The 19293-nt window shown below is 49.4% G+C and overlaps 1 protein-coding gene and 1 non-coding gene across 3 annotated transcripts in view; one reads left to right on the top strand and one right to left on the bottom strand.

Annotated features, from left to right (window-relative positions):
* SLCO3A1 (solute carrier organic anion transporter family member 3A1) overlaps positions 1-19293 on the top strand; it is a 278228-nt gene that overhangs the window by 108021 nt on the left and 150914 nt on the right. The window lies entirely within an intron of this gene.
* TRNAS-GGA (transfer RNA serine (anticodon GGA)) lies at positions 8886-8961 on the bottom strand. Its single transcript has one exon. It is a non-coding gene; the product is annotated as a tRNA-Ser (tRNA).

The following is a 19293-nucleotide window of genomic DNA, read 5'->3' as shown; positions in this document are numbered from 1 at the left end:
GCGACAAGGACGCGTGGATATGGCGGCAGGGGCGGCCGGAGCTCTTTGGGCGGGGCCAGACATGGCAGGTGTCGTTTCCACCCATGTTGCATTATCCAGAGCTCAGTGGTGTCTGTGAGATGCTGGGAAAGGGAGCTCCGCTGTGTGACCAGGCGGAGCATGGGTCACATCAACAGCCACCGTTCTCTGCACAGGGAGGCAGAACTGTCAAGCACAGTACACTCTAAGTTCTTGGCTCTTTGTGCATGTTCCCACGTGTTCTTGAGAGTGACTGCCTTCGATCCCTCCAGCCAAGCTGTCTTCCCCATTTTGCAGGTGGGGAAATGGAGATGCAGGGGATATAAGTCACTTGTTCGTGGACACAGAGGACGGGATGCTGGCGACAGGACCAGAATCCGGGCGCCCTTAGGCCTTGTCCCAGACCTTCCCCTGCACTTTCCCTTCCACGCCGGTGAATGTGATCAGAGGTCGTGCCTTGAGACGACCTCTCTGCGTGTGCCAGCCCAGCTCGTGGGAGGATCACTGTCATCACCCCTGTCTGTGTCCTCAGTGGCATTGCACTGACCAGGCGGGAGAGGCTCAGTGGGGACCCTCAGTGCTGGCGAGGGTTGTCAGAAACTTGGGGAGAAGAGACTATGTACATTAAAACCTAGCATCCCAAAGATCAGGATAATCCTAGAAGCATATGATTGAAGGGAAAAAGCACAGGAGGCCCCAGCCCCTTCCCTGGTAACCCCAAAGCCAAGCCCCGGCCCCTCGTGGACCCCTGAGGGAGACATTTAGTCCCCTTGACGTCCCATAATGAGCTGGAAGCCCGAGATACCATTCCATTTCCTGAATTTCAAGTAGTACTGAAGGAAGGGCCTTTAAACTAGACCTGACAGCTCAGAATAAATGTCCTCCCTCCTGAGGAACAATCTCATTTGGGCCTTTGAGGCTTTCTCAGCTCCAGGCTCTCCAAAAATATCCCTCATTGACTGTTCACTGCGTAGCCCAGATGGATGCTTCTTCCAACGTCTCTTCTCTTCTCTCCTCTCATTCTGTCCGGCCAGCCTCCTCCCCCCTCACCTGGCCTGGCCTGGCCTCAGGCCTTGGCTGGCTGGGGAAGGGAGGCCAACCCTGCCAAGAAGCAGCAAATAGGAGAGGAAGGTTTGGCTGTGAGAGCACACTGGGATGGTGGGGAGTGGGCAGGTGTGTGAGTTTGTGTGTCTGTATGTTTCTGAGTGTGTATTTCTGTGTGAGTGCTGAAGGCGGTTCTTAGGAGTGAGTGTGGCCCATCTGCTCTAAATTGCCCCTGTCCTAATTGCGTGGCGGCTCCTGGAGGCGTCGGAGAGCAGTGAGCCGTGGTCGTTTGAGCCAGGTGGCTGTGAGGACGATTCCAGCTCCCAGCTCCTGTGGGGGGAAGAGGGCGGAGCTCAGACAGGAGTCAGCGTAGTTCATCCTCGCCTGGCTCACGCAGTGAGTCACCCACAAGGCGGTCAGAGCCTCGTCAGGTTGGCATCTGCGGGGCACGGGTGCCAGGCTAATAATTATATGGGCAGCTCCGGAATCTGAAGGAACGAGGTTGAGCCAAGATAGGTTGAGAAACGACCCAGACAGAAAACGGGGGCTCAGCCTGGCCGTCCCGGCCAGATGGCGGCTGCACCCAGAGCTCGAGATGAGGTCAGGGTTTTTCTGCTTTGTGACAGATTGGGGACACACTGAAAAGAGGAGTCGGGGCTTTGTACTGACCGCGCCAGCATTGACGCTAGTGCGGACAGAGAGGGTCACAGCCAGGGAGCGGAGAGTTAGACAGCCCAGAGTTTAAGCTGAGGATGATTCTGGTTGCTGACAGTTTCTTCCACGGTTTCCTGAGCATCCGTGTCTCCACGAGGTGTCCTTCCTACCACGCACAGTGCAGCATCACCCTGTCCCCAAGGTGCTTGGGGCAGAAAAGTCCCCGTTGCAGCTGGGCCCAACATTGCAGTTCTGAGCAGTGGAACCTTTGACCCCACCAAGATTTTGAATCCTCACCTGAATTTTGTGGGCGGGGGTTTGCATGAAAGCACCAGGCAGAGAGAGATGTGCTTTTCAAATGCAAATCTGAGAACCATCTATTTGAATGGGTCCCTGAGGAGCAGTAACCATGTTCAGATCCCAATTAACTGGGTGTATTAGAATGCCTCCACAGCACAATGAGTGAATCCGTGCCCCGGGCTGTGGTGGCAACACTGCTGAAAGCCAGCAGCTGACACATCACATGCAAAGTGTGGTTTCAAACCAAATGATAAGGTGGCACTTTACAGAATGTAAAAAAAAAAAAAAAAATCAGTTTCTTGCTTCTGCAAAAAAAAACTTGGCTGCTCTACGAATCATATTTGTATAACACCTGACTTCCGAAGGATGGCTTTAGTCGTGGAGAAGATGAGAGATTTGGGGAGGTTTTTCTGGGTGGAGAGACAGCACGAGGAATCCAGACGTGATGTGCGGTTTTTTGAACTCTGCTTTCAAATACCTCGATAAATGACTTCAAAACTGCCCTCATCTGTTCAGGCTGTTGTGACAAAGAAGCCGTAGGCTGGGTGGCTTCAACCGAGTTTTACTCATTCCAGCTCTGGAGGCTGGGAATTCCAAGGTCAAGCGCCTACAGACGCCATGTCCGCTGAGGGTCCCCTTCCTGGTTCCCTCACTGGCTGTTTTCTGGGAGGCCAGAGGGTCAAGGGACCTCTCTGGGGTCTCTTAGAAGGGCGCTAGTCTCATTCATGAGGGCTTCTCTGATGACCCGGTCACCTCCCAAACGCCCCGGCTCTTCACACCATCACGTTGGGGATTGAGGTTTCAACATAGGAACTTTAGAAGGTCATGTAGTTTGTCTCCTTCACCCTCCACCTGGAGCCCAGGAGCCGCTGTGGGACGTGACCCAGAGCATTGCCACATGCTGAGGACAGATAGCACCTGACATGTGAAGAGGATCCAGTCTCGAGGAGGCACTTGGTATATGGATAACCCCAGATGAAGTAAACGCATTTTGCAGGTGGCTTAATCATGCGGTCTGGGTCCTGTGAGTGCGTCCAGCCCCTGGACCCTGGGTCTCTCATCTGTTCCTGAGTCCTGTTGTCTATGAAATGTCAGACACACAGTTGGGGCTGTGCTTCTTGCAGCCAGCCAGCCGTTTAGGGGCCCCTGGGGCACAGTGACAGGAATATAGGTCAAGGTCACTTCTTCAGTATCCCCTGAGTCCCACCAGCACAGCTCTCTGTCCGTCTCCTCTGTAAGATTCGGCTCCAGGGGGAGCCAGGCCCTCGGGCAGGTGAGACTCCCCGGGCCTCCGTCCCTCTTCCCTGCAGAGGGGTGAGGTGGCTTTGGAATGCTCATGTCTGTCTCTCTCCTGACGGCCTTGTTGGTTCAGGGGCTTCCATCCTGAGCCTGTTCTCCGTTCCCCTGCCTGATCGCCTTGAAAGGTACCCAGGCAAGCAGCCCACAGCCCATCCATCAGAGGGTGCCGTGCACGCCCGCTTTCTCGGGGGACGCAATCATCAAGGCCGCAGAGGGGAGCTCCCTCGGTCCTAGCGTGGGATCAGAGGGTAGGCAGGCCGTCTACACACCCTCCTCATCCTCCTCACCCGCTCCCGGCCCCTTTCACTTCTCCACCTCAGGAAACTGAGGCAGGGGTGGGAAGAGTCTGGCCGGCATCATTCCCGCGGTGCTCTCTGGTCCCCGTGAGCTTTCTCTTGCGTCAGCTCTGCAGAGCGCTGCCGGGACTCGGAGAGACGCCGTGCGAGCAGTAGACTGGCCCTCTCGAGCTCTCGGGCCTGGGTTTCTTATGCAGCAGGAGAGTGTCACTGCCAGCACAGCCCTCTAATTTATCACGTCCGGTCACCAGGTGAGACAAATAGGAGTCTGCGGGGAACCAATGGCGCCAAATTCCGGTGCTGACGAAGCACGTTGGATGCGCACAGGCAGTGGGAAGGAGCTGGGTGGCGATGAGCGCCCCCCCACTTACAGATCTTATTTGTTCCTGCTCTCCACGCCCGGACACACACGCGCACACACACGCACATGGTTGGGGTTAGCACTTACACACACTCCCTCGCGCCAGGCAGGGTGCTGCTGCAGTCACCGCGGGGGTGGCCCTGTTTACTGGTGCCTCCCCGTTTTGTATGAGCTAGTTCTTCGAGTGGAATCTTCTTTCTTGTCTTCTACAGAGCCATCTCTGCCCAGTGTCCTGCGCGCGCACACACGGGCTCACTTCCAGTGCCTGTGGTGTCACCCTCCTCGTCATTGCTCTACGTCCGTTGTCATGCTTCTGTCTCCCCACCTATATGTTGAGGGCTCATCCATGTAGAGCAGCGTGGGTGAACGTCTCTGGGACGGAGGAGCAGTTAGCCGATCTTTGTAAATGAATGAACGGGGTCGGTAAATCACTTGCGGAGGAGGAAGTGGTTTGGAATATCTGGCCATTCCACGTGGACACTAAGAACTGATTGTTTTCTGGATTACATTTCTTGTGTTTGTCTCTTATTGTAATTATCAATGTCTTTCTGTCAGCTACTACTTTGACTTGGTGTAACTCAACCTATGTGATTTCTTTTTCTAGTAGAAGTAGACCTGTGCCTGCTAGGCTTGCCCCTGGCTTTCCCAAGAGAAGTCTCCATTCTCCCGCGGGAGGACCCTTGAAATGTGTGCCGGGCTCCTGGCGGTGGAGGCTGGGCCCGGCTCCCCAGTGCTTGGTGAGAAGCAGGGCTGGGTCGGCCCTTTGGAGAGCCGGCTGGAAGGATATTTGAGCTGGAAGTAATAGTCAGGTGGCCTCTAGTTACCTAGCTTTGTGTGCTAAAATTCTCCAGCATTACATTTGTTGTGGTGACCAAAGAAGTACAGGTATGCACTGAGCTCCGTTTTTTTTGGTTTTGTTTTTTAGAGAGAGAAACAGACAGGAAAGGAGAGAGATGAGAAGCATCAATTCTTTGTTGCGGCACCTTAGTTGTTCATTGATTGCTTTCTCATGTGTGCCTTGACGAGGTGGGGGGAGCGCTCCAGCTGACCCCGAGTGACTCCTTGCTCAAGCCAGTGACCTTGGGCTCAAGCCAGTGATCATGGGGTCATACCTATGATCCCATACTCAAGCTGGCAACCCTGTGCTCAAGCTGGTGAGCCCACACTCAACCCAGTAACCTTGGAGTTTCGAACTTGGGTCCTCAGTATTCCAGGCTGACGCTCTCTGTTCACTGCGCCACTGCCTGGTCAGGCTGAGCTCCACTTTTATTGCACCTCACTGATGTCGTGCTTTTTACATATGGAAGGCAAGGCCCTCCACCAGCAAAGATTACGATTCACTTTATTGTGATAACCCACTTTATTTCGGTGGTCTGGAACTGAACCCACAGTATCTTAAAGATATTACAGAGCATTTTTACCTGTTAGCTAGCTACGTGCTAAAAGGCAAAAATATTTTCCTTACTCTCTCAGAAAAACACTTAACTTCAATAGGAAAAAAAAGAAGTCTGCCACCATGAAGAGGCATTGGTTTTGAAGTACAGCACCCTTTTCCCAGGCTGTTCACAGCATTTCATACGCAAGGTCCTCGTCACACATGTAGGTAGAGCATGATACTGAATTGCACTTTAGTGTATTATTTAAGAGATGGCCGCAGTGTGATATATTTGCATGCCTGGCTTTGGGCTCTGTTTCTAAAACAGGACAAGTTGTGACAAACCCCACAGCTGGTGAGCTGGCCCCACGCCTGAGTAGTCTGGGCTCCACACACCTGGAGAGCCAGCAGGGCTGCCCGAGGCCCTGATGTGAGAGGTGCTGCACGGTGTGGGGGACAAGCCTGGGTCCTTCCCTTCCCTGCAGCTGCACACCAGAGTTGACCATTCACTGAGATACTCCTGAAGGAGTGTCTGGCTTCTAGGGACCCAGAGGTGCTCCAGTGACACAAAATGGTTTTATTTTTAGTAAGCGAACCCTTTATTCCCATTAAGCCTTCAAACCTCCCAAGTCTCCCCTGACCAAAATCAGGCGTGCGGGGGTTGGAGGGCGGGGGGTGGAGAGTGGATCCCAGCCCCACGGTGTGTCTTGCCTTGGTTAGCCACTGCCCACACAGAGATGAACTTCCTTTCCTTTCTGACAGCCAGCGTTGGCCCCAGGGCAGAGGAGCGGACAGGGCCGTCACCTGTTTGCCTGACCCACAGAGGTGACCCGCGGCCCCGGAAGGCTGCCCTCCTCACACCTGTGCAGAGATGCAGGCAGGCCCAGAGGGGGCTGCCTGGGCCCCTTCAGATGGGTTTAGGCACATCGGTGGTTCTCACTACTTGTGGACCCGGTGTATGTAAATTTGCCTACTCACCAAAACTTACTTGTCACCTCAGATTCAGTACTTGGCAACACTTTCATGGGTCATTTGTGGACGTTCACAGAACGGTTCCCAGCTGAGGTCAAATGAGGGCATGCCCAGCCTTCTGCTGTTAGCTTTCATTCTGTAAACAAATGTCCTTTTTGTGGTCCGTTTCATGCTGCGTCCTGGGGCTTTGTTGTGGGTGATTTGATTGTTTAAAACAGCCCCACGTGGAGTGCTGACGTGCCATCTTGCGTCCCTAACAGCAAGAAGGCTGTGAGGTGCCCCGTGGAGAAGATACCTGTGTGGGATATGCTGTTTTTTAAGCATAAGCTCTAACGCCGTGGATTTGCAAGTTCTGTGTTCATGAATCAACAACTTATATTAAATAAGGTGCCTTTGAGCAGAAACGTACCAAGGTTCATTGTGTGGACGTATGGTGATGTTTACCCATTTACCAGTTGAGGAAATTGGGTTATTTCCAATCATTGACTGTTAAAAATGTTTTTGTGGACAGCTGCCCACAGACAGATCTGTGTGGGATTGCTGGGGTTTATCCTGCAAGTAATGCTATTTTGGATGAGAATTTTACTTTATCTCATCTCCATATTCATCCTTTTATTTTATTGGCTGCCTGATAGCTCTCTGTCCAGTCTTACTTTTATACTTCAAAGTGCTTTTTTACGTGCTTGGCTTGTGGTTTATTTAAAACCATTCTGATTTTTTTTTCTTTAATTTTTGGAAAATTTCTAATTCTTTAGTTTTATTGTGTCCTTTTATAGAGAAGTTGATGTTTTGTGTTTACTTGCTGTTCGTATATTTTGTCTTTCCCCTAACTTTGATATATGATTTGGAAGACAGTTCATTTTTAACCCTAGTGATGTTTTTCGTTAAGTCAGCGAGTGATTCTCAAAGTGTGTGCCAGGGCACACTGGTGCACCCTAGAAGATTTCCAGGTGCGCCCTATGGTATTCCAGAGAAATATGAGCCTGTTGGGGACCAAAAAGCCAACAGGGTTTTTGGAGTTTAGATTTTGAGGGGACAGAGGTGTGGGGAATTGGCTGTAAGCTGACAGTCTGCCCAACCCCCCACCTCACTTGCCTGATTAGGTTGCAAAAGGCTAAGCTGTGGTGCTGGATTGTTTACACTACCCCCCCTCCATGTTCCCTGGAAAGACTGGAGGCAAGTTTCTTCTATCCTTTGTTTGGTGTAAAATTAAGATGATATGTATGGTGGGGGTTTTCTGCATTCAACATAATTAAGAGTAAAAAGAGAGGAATTCTTCAATGTATTGATGAGGAAATGAGAGTCTGCCTTTCAAATATATACCCAAACATTGAAGAAATCACTTGGACACATCAAATTCATGTCTCTCATAAACACAAGAATGAAAAAACTTAACACATTTGCGCTGGGACCTGCCGAATTTACTAAATCTTACTAAGAATGTATCTATATATATAAAAAGATGACATTTTTAAATTTTTTAACCCCTCTTTTTTACAAATTCTAAAAAGCATAACTAAAAAAAAGTAACATAAAAATGTTTTTTAATGTCAGAATAAATTTAATTTTGTTGTATTTATTTCATTTAATTGCCATGAAAGCACGCTTGGACTTTATATTTTTTTCTTTAATATTTGACTTAATTATTATAACATATTTCTCAGAAATTTGTATATAGCGCGCCTACAATTATTTGTAGGATTTTAAATGTGCCCCGACTTCAAAAAGTTTGAGAACCACTGCATTAAGTTATAAACCTCTATTTCTCTAATCGTTAAAAACAAGAGAAAAAAAGAGAGGTGTAAGATCATTGTTCCCTTCCACAAAATAAGAAACTTATTTTGATTTTCTTCTTTCTTTTGTAATCTGCCCCTGCCAATTTCCAATTGTTAATATAACCTAAAGTTATAGAGTCTCTAACTCTGTACTGATGACTTGCTATCATTGCATAGGCATTTTTACCATGAAATATTTCTGCACCTTTATTTTTTGTCTTTTTTTTTTTTTTTAAACTTTTTTTTTTTTATATTTTTTTTAATTTTATTTATTCATTTTAGAGAGGAGAGAGAGAGACAGAGAGGGAGAGAGAGAGAGACAGAGAGAGAAGGTGGGGAGGAGCTGGAAGCATCAACTCCCATATGTGCCTTGGCCAGGCAAGCCCAGGGTTTTGAACCGGCGACCTCAGCATTTCCAGGTCGACGCTTTATCCACTGCGCCACCACAGGTCAGGCTATTTTTTGTCTTTCATACTCATTTTTTAAACCCAGACTTTTTCTTTTTTTTTTTGTATTTTTCTGAAGCTGGAAACTGGGAGGCAGTTAGACTCCCGCATGCGCCTGACCAGCATCTACCTGGCATACCCACCAGGGGGCGATGCTCTGCCCATCTGGGGCGCTGCTCTGTTGCAACCAGAGCCATTCTAGCGCCTGAGGCAGAAGCCACAGAGCCATCCTCAGCGCCTGGGCCATCTTTGCTCCAATGGAGCCTTGGCTGTGGGAGGGGAAGAGAGAGACAGAGAGGAAGGAGAGGGGGAGGGGTGGAGAAGCAGATGGGCGCCTCTCCTGTGTACCCTGGCCGGGAATCGAACCCGGGACTTCCGCACTCCAGGCCGACGCTCTACCACTGAGCCAACCGGCCAGGGCTAAACCCAGACTTTTAACAGTCACTTATACTTAGTTTTTCTCCTGTTGTTGTTCTCTGTGTCCTGAGACTTTCCCATTCTCAAGTTCCATCTTGATGTTAACTCTCAGAGTTATGTCTTTGAAATGTCTTTGAAAATTTTGCGGAGTAAAGGCCTATGCTTCATATATTTTGCGTTCTTAAGTGTATGAGAGATAAGACACTTACTCTTATATATAGTACATATATTATATAGGGAGAGAGAGTAACTTGCCCAGGTGGGAACCTTGTCATGGGCACCCCCTCCGGTAATTATGTAGCTGCTGTCTCCCAGTGGAACGGAGGAGTGACCTAGGGTCAGCCTGACCTCTGGGACTTTGTATGCAGATAACAGGTTGCTTAAATCTCAAGTTCCTAAGTGCCCTGGCCACGTCCTCGTGGTCCGGGGACAGAAGCGAAGCCTCTGTCGGAGGATGTTGTAGACACGTTCTGTGTTGCTGGTGATGCAGTCCCAGAGAGAGCCAGTGAGCTCAGTCTGTTTTGGTTCGTTAGGGAGGAAGGAAGGACCTATTGAGAAAGTCCGGCGGGGGCAGGGGGCAGGGGGGTATGAAGTCCCAAGACATCTCAGTCAAGCAGGACCAGAGGCAGGTCTTTCCTTTGCGGGCAAATTTTATGAGATATATTTCTAATGGCTGGGGTTAAAAATTCACCCAAGTAGACTCTCAACTCTTAGGAAGACGGGGACCTTGGTTGTCCTGTTCATCGCTCTCTTCTCAAACCTTGCATGGGGCCAGACACAGTGTAGCCACTCAGTTAACATGGAATATTGACTCAGATGGCGAATGTAGAAATACTGATTATTGAACCAGCGGTTGAAACAGATAATCTCCCAAGCGAATAGACGCCACCTCGTGCTTCTTGCTGGTTCTCTGCCGTCATCCAGTTCTGGGGAGATCTTCTGACTTCTGAGATGTCCCAGCGCTAGGAAGCAGGTCGGCGGGATATCACTGGTCCAAGGCAAAGAGAGAGAATCAGTTACCGGAGAGATTCCCCTTCCTTTGGTCCTGCAACCCCCGCCATCCCACTGCTGTTAATAAAGATGGATTCTTTGACACCCCCGGTCCTTTCATTCATTTTTTCCTGCAGTGAACTAAGCTTGTCTCGTTCTTTGGTGAAAATGACAGTTGTACGTCAATTTCTGGCATCCGCACTAGGACAAAGCTCCCTGTGAGTGTGCGGCCTGTTTCATGGAAGCCAGTGATCTTCGGGATTCTTAATTACCCAAACCACCAACTCATCCAAGCCCTGGCCCGTTCTCCAAAGAGGAACAAAGGCAGGCTTTGGATCTTGTTTGAAGCCTTAGCATCTGTTCTGTATTCAGGGCTCAAAGCACACGCGTGCACACTTAACTTTTTGTTTCTGTGGAAAGTGTTCTCCTTTGTGTTCCCGCTGTCAAAGTCGTCTGTGCCTTGGGTTTCTCCCAGAGAAGTCGATTTCATAATTACTGAGGGTCTTACGTTTTGACAGTGTATCTGGTACTGATTCTAGGTTCACAGAACAAAATGAACTCTCAGATCATGAGTGAGTTCAGATACGACAGCTGCTCTTAGGAACAGTGTCTCCTTCAATTTCAAACTTTCCATGTATTCTTCTCATCATCTAATTCAGGGGTCAGCAGACGGTGGCCACTTCCTGTTTTTGTCAGGGAAGCTTGAAAGATGGACTCTGGCTCTTTATAGAGACACTTGGCCAACCTCTGACCTAGGTCAACTGAAGAAGCTGTCTCTAATGTTCGCCACCTACTGTCCCTGTCTGTCCCCTATGTCCATCATCAGTTACCAAAACCAGTGCCCTTCTCTGCTCTCTCGGATGGTTCTCCTACTTGATTCAGTCTCTCTGAGATCCAGGTGCCTTGTTGTCAAAAAGGAGGATATACTCAAGTTTTTGGTGTTTGATGTTGCACCAAATGTGTTCACACATAGAAAGCACCTAGCATTCTATTTTCCTTCCTTCTTTCTGCCTCTTCCCCAAAGAGCATGACCAGTTGTCCGTGCAAAAAAGATGATGTCACAATGCAGCACAGTGGGAAACTTGTCATCACACAGCCCGGATTTAAGTCACTGCTCTGCCAGTTACAAGCTGTGTGACATTGAGCAAGATGCTTAATCCCATTCGGCATCCTCCAGAAACAGTGACCATAATCTGTCTCCTGGTAGTATTGTGAATATTCAGTGAGAAGTGCATGTCACGCACTTAGCATGATGCTGTGTACCCAGTATACCCGAGTAAATGGTGGCGTCTCTGATTTTCATCGGTGTTATCGGTATTATTACCGAGGTTACACGCTATTGTTGAGACTCATGGCATCTCATCAGCTCCACCCACATTTTCCCCCAAACTCCTGCCCCCAAGCTCCCTGTTAGCAACAAAAACTCGTGTCCTCCTGGGGAAAATGAGTTTGGAGGTTCACCTTCCACCTGCAGTGCCCCGAAAACACTCCTGAAGGAAAAGCGAGTGCCTAGTTTGCTCTGGGCCCCCCACTGTACCCGGTCCTCAGCCTGAGCTGTGCACCTGGGACTCCAGTTTCCCTGTGGTCGGCAGCGGCTGCCTGATGTGGGGCGCAGCGTCCATCCATTCTTTGTTGGTTCACTCACTCTCTCACTCACTCATCAACATACATTTCACTGTTCTGGCCACAGAGGTTCCAGGAAGATGATTAATTATGAACCATGCCGTTGAAGAGGTCCTGTTCTTGGGCTTCAATCTTGAGTGTGTATTTGAGAAGTAAGAACTTGGGGGCTGGGAACCCTGAGAGTTTTCAAGTAATCCACACAGAAGAAGGTAGTCAGTGGTTTAACGGGGTGATGGAAGGGAAGAGGGGTGCTGGGTGGGGCAGGGACGAAGCTTTAGTCTGTACGAAATTTCTCAGCGCATTCCTGCTTTCAGTGGTTCCTTTGCAAACCTGGTTCCGTGACTGTAAATGTCTTTTGCTCGGGGTCATTCTGAAAGAGCTGCCCGGCCCTGCTCCCCTGGCTGTGCCCCCCCCCCCACTGCTGTTGAACACAGAGCAGTCGGGAGCCACCTCCCTGGGAGTGACTTTCTGCCTGTGTCCTCCCCTCCTCACTAACCTTGAACAAACATGCCGCCAGGAACAATTGCTTTTGTTTCAACACATGGCTGACCCTCCCCAGGCCCGGGAGAGAGGGCTGTGCACGCCAGCTCTGAAGAAGGAGGTGACCGCAGGTCCAGGTGACCACAACTCTGGGCACAGGCAGTGGCGTGACCCTTTATGAAACAGCAGGTCCCATGGGGGAGGGGGAGGTGCCTAGCAGCTGTGCCTTTCTGGTCTAACAGTGGCGTGGGAGGGCCCGAAATAGTCCTGGGATGAGTACGTGTCCAGGAAGTGGTGTGCGCGGCTGCCTCCCTGTGTGGGACAGGGAGCCAGGGTTCTCCACGGGACAGGCCGCCCTGGAGGGCAGAGGCCAGGGCTGGGGCTGGGCTGGGGCAGGGTGATTTGGATGCCAGGGTTCCTGTCCCCCCAGCCAGGTCCTCCTTCTTTTCCTAGATCTGTCCCTCCCTCCCTCCCTCCTTCCCTCCCTCCCTCCCTCTTTAGTGCTAAAGCTGACTCCCAAACCCACTACTGCTCAGATGGCTGGGGACGCCATCGCCAGCCTCACGAAAGCATGAACTCAGCCAAATCAGCCACCTGTTGGTAAGCAGGTGTGCGCCAGGCACAGAGCTGTGTGCGCTGTGTGTGCCACGTGCATTCTTGTACCCCCAGCACTGCTCGTGCAAGTTACACACATCACAAGTGGGGTGCGCTCATAGCCCCAGAGCCTTGGAACGCCTGGCACAGGCCCTGCTTCAGCAGGCAAAGCTGGCTCGCCTGACCTCCGGCAGCTGCCAGGTGAGCTCCTGCCCAATTCATGGCAGGAAGAGCCGATGGTGGTGGGAGTGGGACCCCGTACAAGTCACGCCATCCACACATCCCTGTAGACAGGAAGCCCAGAGTGTGGCTTCTCGTTCTGCATCGGTAGATTAATTCCTTAGCAGTCAGAGCTGTGCCCCAGCTGTAACCCAGCCCATGCAGATTGCCTGTTTAAGTGACAGCTCCCCTGTCTGACTTTGGCTTTGAGGAGGGGCCCGATGAAAAATAGTTGCAGCAAAGGCAATCCCACATTTTGTTTAAGAGCCCCACTGAGGTATCCTTTGAGGGTTCATAAAGTTACGTAATCTCCTCCTCCACACCATAGCAGTGACTTTCAAACTTTTCTTAGTGCATCCTTTGTGCTAAGGAAATCTTAGTGGCTATTCAGATGGAAAGCGATGACATTAGAGCCATTCCAGGTGAAGGGGGCGGCAGGGCTCCAAGTTCTGCGCACGCCATGCGGCTCCCTGGGTGGAGCTTCCTTCTGAGAGATTGGCACTGAGGAGGTGTGTCCAGGGTCACCAGTGGTCATAGGGCCACTGACCCGAAGCGCAGGGAAAGTGTGACGGGGGCTAAACGGACCCTATAGGAGGTGTTCAGTGAGTGCTGGTGGCTGGGGCTGCCTGGGTTTGCGAGCCACATGGCTGGATTAGAACCATGAGTCTCAAGCCCAGGCTCTCAGCATGACAGCAAGAAGGGGAGCAGGCCACCCTTCAGGATCAGTCCCAGGAACTGGGGGGTTCTGTCCTTCCACCAAATGGCATTGCCTGCTTGGATCTGTGGGAACGGCAGTCAGAGACAGACTTGATCCAAAGTAGTGTCCTCTCCTTACACCCCCTGACTAACCTCCCCCGGGCTGGGATGGGCCTAGCTGGAGACAGCAGTCCTGTGTTAACAAGTGACATTTTACAAGACGCACGTGGCTTTGTGCTGTCGTTATCAGTAACGGGGCGTGCACCTCATGCCAGGCCTGGTCCTGTGTGCTGTGCACGTCACTTCATTTCCCATCACCCCCTTCTCTTTTTTTGTATTTTTCTGAAGCTGGAAACGGGGAGAGACAGTCAGACAGACTCCCGCATGCGCCCGACCGGTATCCACCCGGCACGCTCACCAGGGGGTGACACTCTGCCCACCAGGGGGCGATGCTCTGCCCACCAGGGGGCGATGCTCTGCCCCTCCAGGGCGTCGCTCTGTTGTGACCAGAGCCACTCCAGCACCTGGGGCAGAGGCCAAGGAGCCATCCCCAGTGCCCGGGCCATCTTTGCTCCATTGGAGCCTCGCTGCGGGAGGGGAAAAGAGAGAGAGGAAGGAGAGGGGGAGGGGTGGAGAAGCAGATGGGTGCTTCTCCTGTGTGCCCTGGCCGGGAATTGAACCCGGGACTTCTGCACGCCAGGCCGACACTCTACCACTGAGCCAACCGGCCAGGGCCCATCACCCCCTTCTTATGAAGGCTATCTCGGTTAAGAATTTTAGTAACGAGGCCGGTGGCATTTCTCCCACGTTTTCCTTGAAGCGTGACCCGAAGAGCAGTGGGGTGGGCACACTTTATTTCTAGAGACATGCTCTCCAGCGGGCCCTGCGTGCACAGCCTTGTCCGGACCCTGCCTCCTCATCCTTTGTCTGCACTCATGGGAGGACAGGCCCCCCTGAGCCGGCCCGGGCAGTTTCCCCGCAGTTCCAGTGCGATCTGTCATTGACCCCCCAGGATGGATGGAGAGCCGAAACCCATCAGAAGGAAGCACGGGGCTGTTTCCCCCAAGTGCTCAGCGCACTTGCAAACGTCAATTCTTTCTTTCTTTCTTGAGGCAATAAAAGCACATTTGATTTGGCTGTGGCGCGGGGAGGCCACGGGGACAGTGACTTTATGAAAATCAAGGCTTAATACTTGTAACAAAAAACAATAAAATAGCGTCGATGGCCCAGTACGTGAGATCACTATGATTTTGCCACGGTTGCTGAAACAGGGTGGAGGGAAACCGGAATTCGTGCACAGGTGCACGACCTGTCATTAGATACTCATCAGTGCCACGTTCCCGAGTCCCAGCCTTGCTCCAGGTCGGGACCAGATGCTGCCATGTGCTGTGCAGTAACCCCGTCGGCGGTAACCGAGCCAATAAAACAGGGAGGAAAGGGACGGTGGTTGCTAGGGAAGGGGTAAGACTCAGCTTGTGAGAGCGGAGGGGGCTCCGGTCACGTGGTTTTGCAGTGGGCTGCTGACCCTCTAACCCTCTCTCAACCAGACAAGGGATCTGTTTATCTAGACGGGACCACGGGGTCTGATTTGCACTCGCTTATTCGCCCTGAAAAGAAGGGTTTGCCCCTTCACTTTGACTTGCTTGCCCGGCTGAGCCAGGAGATGTGTGGTCTTCCAGTGTGTTGACTTTTCTCAAGGGGCCGGGGTGGGAACCCATCTCTGAGACTTAAATCCTCCCTCCAGACTATCTCTGAAGCCCTGAAGGGAGATAACATTCCATTTGACCAGCTCCTACTTCAGCTGTGTTTTCACAAGTACAGAAAAAAAAAAAAAAAAATGAAAATTTATATAAGCGGATTTCCTGAATGATTCAACTACTGTTCTTATTGGAGATTTACAACGAATTTTAAAAGTCTAGAATTTCCAGTCTAGACACCGGGGCCTTTTTCCTGAGAGAGAAGATGGTATACTATGCGCCTGCGCGTAGATAAGGATTTCCTGATGTTTTTGGTTAAATCCCTTCAGTGCAAGTTTCTGAGAGGACCAGTAATGCTTTATGTATACATTTCATACCTGTATTCCTTAATGTAGAATGTATAGAACAAGCAGAAATGTTCAAAAAAGGAGCTAAAGATGAAACAATCAGTATTTTATAGGCTGATACGTAAAACAAACATATGCACTTAGAGTGGTGTTTATGTTGAGTATGAGTCTACATTCCAAATTATTTTCTCCGTAATTTCACTTTTTTTTTTTTTTTTTTTTTTTGCTGAATTTTTGTCACTGGTTTTAACCTTGTAATATGGCTGACAAAAGTTTTTCTCTTTTTAAAAAAATTTTTTTTATTGATTTGGGAGGGAAGGGAAAAGGGAAGGGAGAGAGAGAAGCATCAACTGGTTGTTTCACTTAGTTGTTCCATTTAGTTGTGTGCTCATTGGGTCTACATAAAACAGGTAAAATTAATTTTAATGAAATGAACAACTAAGGTGCCACAATGAAGAATTGATGCTTCTCATCTCTTTCCCTTCCTACCTGTCTGTCTGTCTCTTTCTCTGTCTCTCTTTCGCTAAAAAAAAAAAATATATATTAAAATAAAAATTAATGATGTATTTGAACCCAATATAGCCAAAATATCATTTCAGCAAATGATCAGCATGAAACATGGTTGGCTGGACGTTTTCATTCTTTTTGTGTACCGAGTTTCGAATCCCGGTGTGTGTCTGTGCTTGTGGCATCCCTGAGCTAGGGCCAGCCACCCCCCTGGCGGCTCTGCTGGACGGGGAGGCCCTTTGGTGGGAAATCAGATTAAATTTGGATTTGCACTGTTCATGGTTATTCGCTATGAACTGTTCTTTTTATGTAGTTTTAATTATGTTGTTATGAAGGTATGTTCGTAAAACCGGAGGTTAGAGCCTATTTTATTTGTTAGCTTGATTTTAAACGTTTAACATTTAGGTGTGTGCTAAGTGTGTCTCTGAAGAGGGAGGTAGGCTGCGGTCAGCTGGGGTGACTGGGCGCTGTCCATCTCGGTGTGCCCATGCCTGGACACAAGTAGGGCCATTTCTCATTCATCTTTGGGGCCTCCCAGCGTCTAACTCTTTGCTTTTTGTATGTTGGTAGGTGCTACGGGAAGGAAAGAAATAGATCTGCCTGTTTCTCCCATATTCCCAGAGCCAAGTGTTGTCGAGTATGTGATAAGGAATTAACAACTCATTCACGCAAGGTGTCCTTACTGAGCGCCCACGATGGGTGGGGTGTGGGGACTCCTCTAGGCTCTGGGAATACAATGGTGAATAAGGCGAAGTTCTAGTTGTTGTGGAATCTGTGTCATTGATGAGAAGCCTGCTTTGTCATTACTAATAATAATACCACCCATAGGCAACACAGCTCGAATGACAGTGTGACCTGTGACTTACTCCCCAGCATGTAGAGAGGAAAAGATAGTAGTGATCTTGATTCTTAGAAGATGCAATGAGTCACAGGCACAGGAGTATTTAAAGCAGCTGGAGGCATGCTTGGGGTGTGTGTGGGGTTTGGGGGAAGGGATTAAGGGAGTCCATTCAAGAGCGCTTGTTGAAAATTGTGGCTCCGAAGCCAGTTTCTGGGCTGCTGTGACCTGCCCAAAACTTTCTTGTTTACAGAATCGGGTTTTTCTAGGGCTGATGAGGAGGGGTGTAAATGTAAAAGGTGGCTTGGCTTGGAAGTCTGACATTGTCAATCAAGAAACAAGTGAAACAATAAATCAATGAGTAAATTAACTTTTTAAACAAGTTAAAATTTGTGAAATAAATCAAGTGAGTGACAGGAAGCTGTTGCCAGCGGGATGGTTCCTGCCGGCAATGTCTGTAACTGAGTGGGTGTGGGGTGAGCCCTGGAAATTTGCATCTCTAAAAAAATATATATATTCCCAGGTGCAGCTGCTGGGGCTCAGGAACCCCGCTTTCAGAACCACTGGTCTGTTTCATGACATTACCCTTGTTATTTTCACAACGATTTCATGCTTTAGTTTTCTTGGATTAATGCAAGGTTGCATTAAGCTTCCGCAGGAAGAGATAAGAGTGTAACCCTCTGCCAGAGATACAAGATTTAGGGAAAAACATCCACTAAGTATACGGTTTTCATGGCTGCCTTAGGCTGACCTTGGTGTCTTTGTCTAGGTCACTCAGCCTCTTTGTGTCTCCCTATGGGGATATTAAAATTCAACTCTCAGTCATCTGGCCCCTCCCTGTCAACTTGTGTCCTGAGACTGCCCTTCTGCAGAATTTTCTAGAACCAGCTCTCATAGTTTCCAGAGCCACTGGTTGCTGTCCATTCTACTCTGCCTTTGCATAAACTGTTATTTCTGCATTAACTGCAAAGTTTTCTTCTTCCTCAAGAGCCCTATTCAGGGGCCACTTCCCAAAGAGGCTGTCCGCGGCTTCTCTGTCTCCCTCGTGGCGTGCTCTTTTTCCTGTGCCTGCAGTGGGCTCCTGCTGCAGCACTTAGCACATTGCGTCTCATCTGAAATGTGTGTAGTTCCTGCACTGCTGTGTGCACGGGGGACACAGACAGCAGATAACACAGCAAGCATCTATGGACTGTGTGATTGGATGATTCAGTGAGAGAACCTCCCAGACTTCTCAGTCTGTAAAAATGAATAAATGAACTAACTCACAGTCAATAAATGGAACCCGGAGTTCCAGTTTGGGAGAGAGGGGCCGAATTATGGGCAAATGAAATGGTAGCGAGCGGTCCTGAGGTTTCCATTACATCGCTTCCCATCCCGGTGGAATCTGAATCTTAAGTGCTTCCATTAATCGTTTCATGGAGGAGCCAAAGTGTTGTTTATCCACTAATGAAAAGCAATTTGCTGATACCAGACTGAGGAAAATGAACGAATATCGCAAAAACAGTTATCCCCAGAAGCACCTGTAATCTCTTCCATATTTTGGCCCCAGGGATAGGTCACTAAACGCATCGGAGGACCAATGTCGGAATCCTCAGCTCTAGCATAATCACTTGGGAAAACATTTACTGAGATCGTCAAAAGATAATGAGAATGGAAGTTTCAGCCATTCGCCTAGAAAGAGGAGCTTCGGAATTGCTGTTGTCTAGGATACTGTAAAATCACGTTCGAGGGTCCAGGATCTCAGACTTTGGTGTAGTTTCAATCATAGTGCTTGGCACCTCTTTCCTATACATACAATAAATTTTTAAAGTTGTAGGGTGGCAAGGCAGTGAGTTAGGGTGGTGGACAAGGACAGTTTCTTTAGAAACTAATATTGAGTGGGATAGGGGGGCTCTTCTCAGTGAAGGCAGTTTGTTTTGAAGAAGTCGTGGCATGCTAGAGTTTTGTGCAATATCTCTGATGAAATTTGCCTTTGTTTCCTAAGCCAGTTTCACCGAGATAAAGCAACAGCTTTTATTAAAAGGTGATGGGGCTATTGTCTATCCAAGGACTAGTGCAGTTTAGTGCCCACTGCTAACAATCCCCTAGTTTTCTGCATACCCACTGTCCCTAGGTGCCTCCCTGTTGACTCTGACCCATCCTTCTCAGACTCTTGAACTGTTTTCTTCTTTCTTCTCTTTGCTTCTGGGAGTCTTTAAGGCACTGTTCTTTTTTTTTTCTTTTTTCTTTTTTTCTTTTTTTTTACAGATACAGAGAGAGGGATAGATAGGGACAGACAGACAGGAATGGATAGAGATGAGAAGCATCAATCATTAGTTTTTCGTTGTGACACCTTAGTTGTTCAT

Source organism: Saccopteryx bilineata, chromosome 7 (genome assembly GCF_036850765.1).
Source record: "Saccopteryx bilineata isolate mSacBil1 chromosome 7, mSacBil1_pri_phased_curated, whole genome shotgun sequence".
Taxonomy (NCBI): domain Eukaryota; kingdom Metazoa; phylum Chordata; class Mammalia; order Chiroptera; family Emballonuridae; genus Saccopteryx; species Saccopteryx bilineata.
This window is presented reverse-complemented; position numbering and strand designations above follow the sequence as displayed.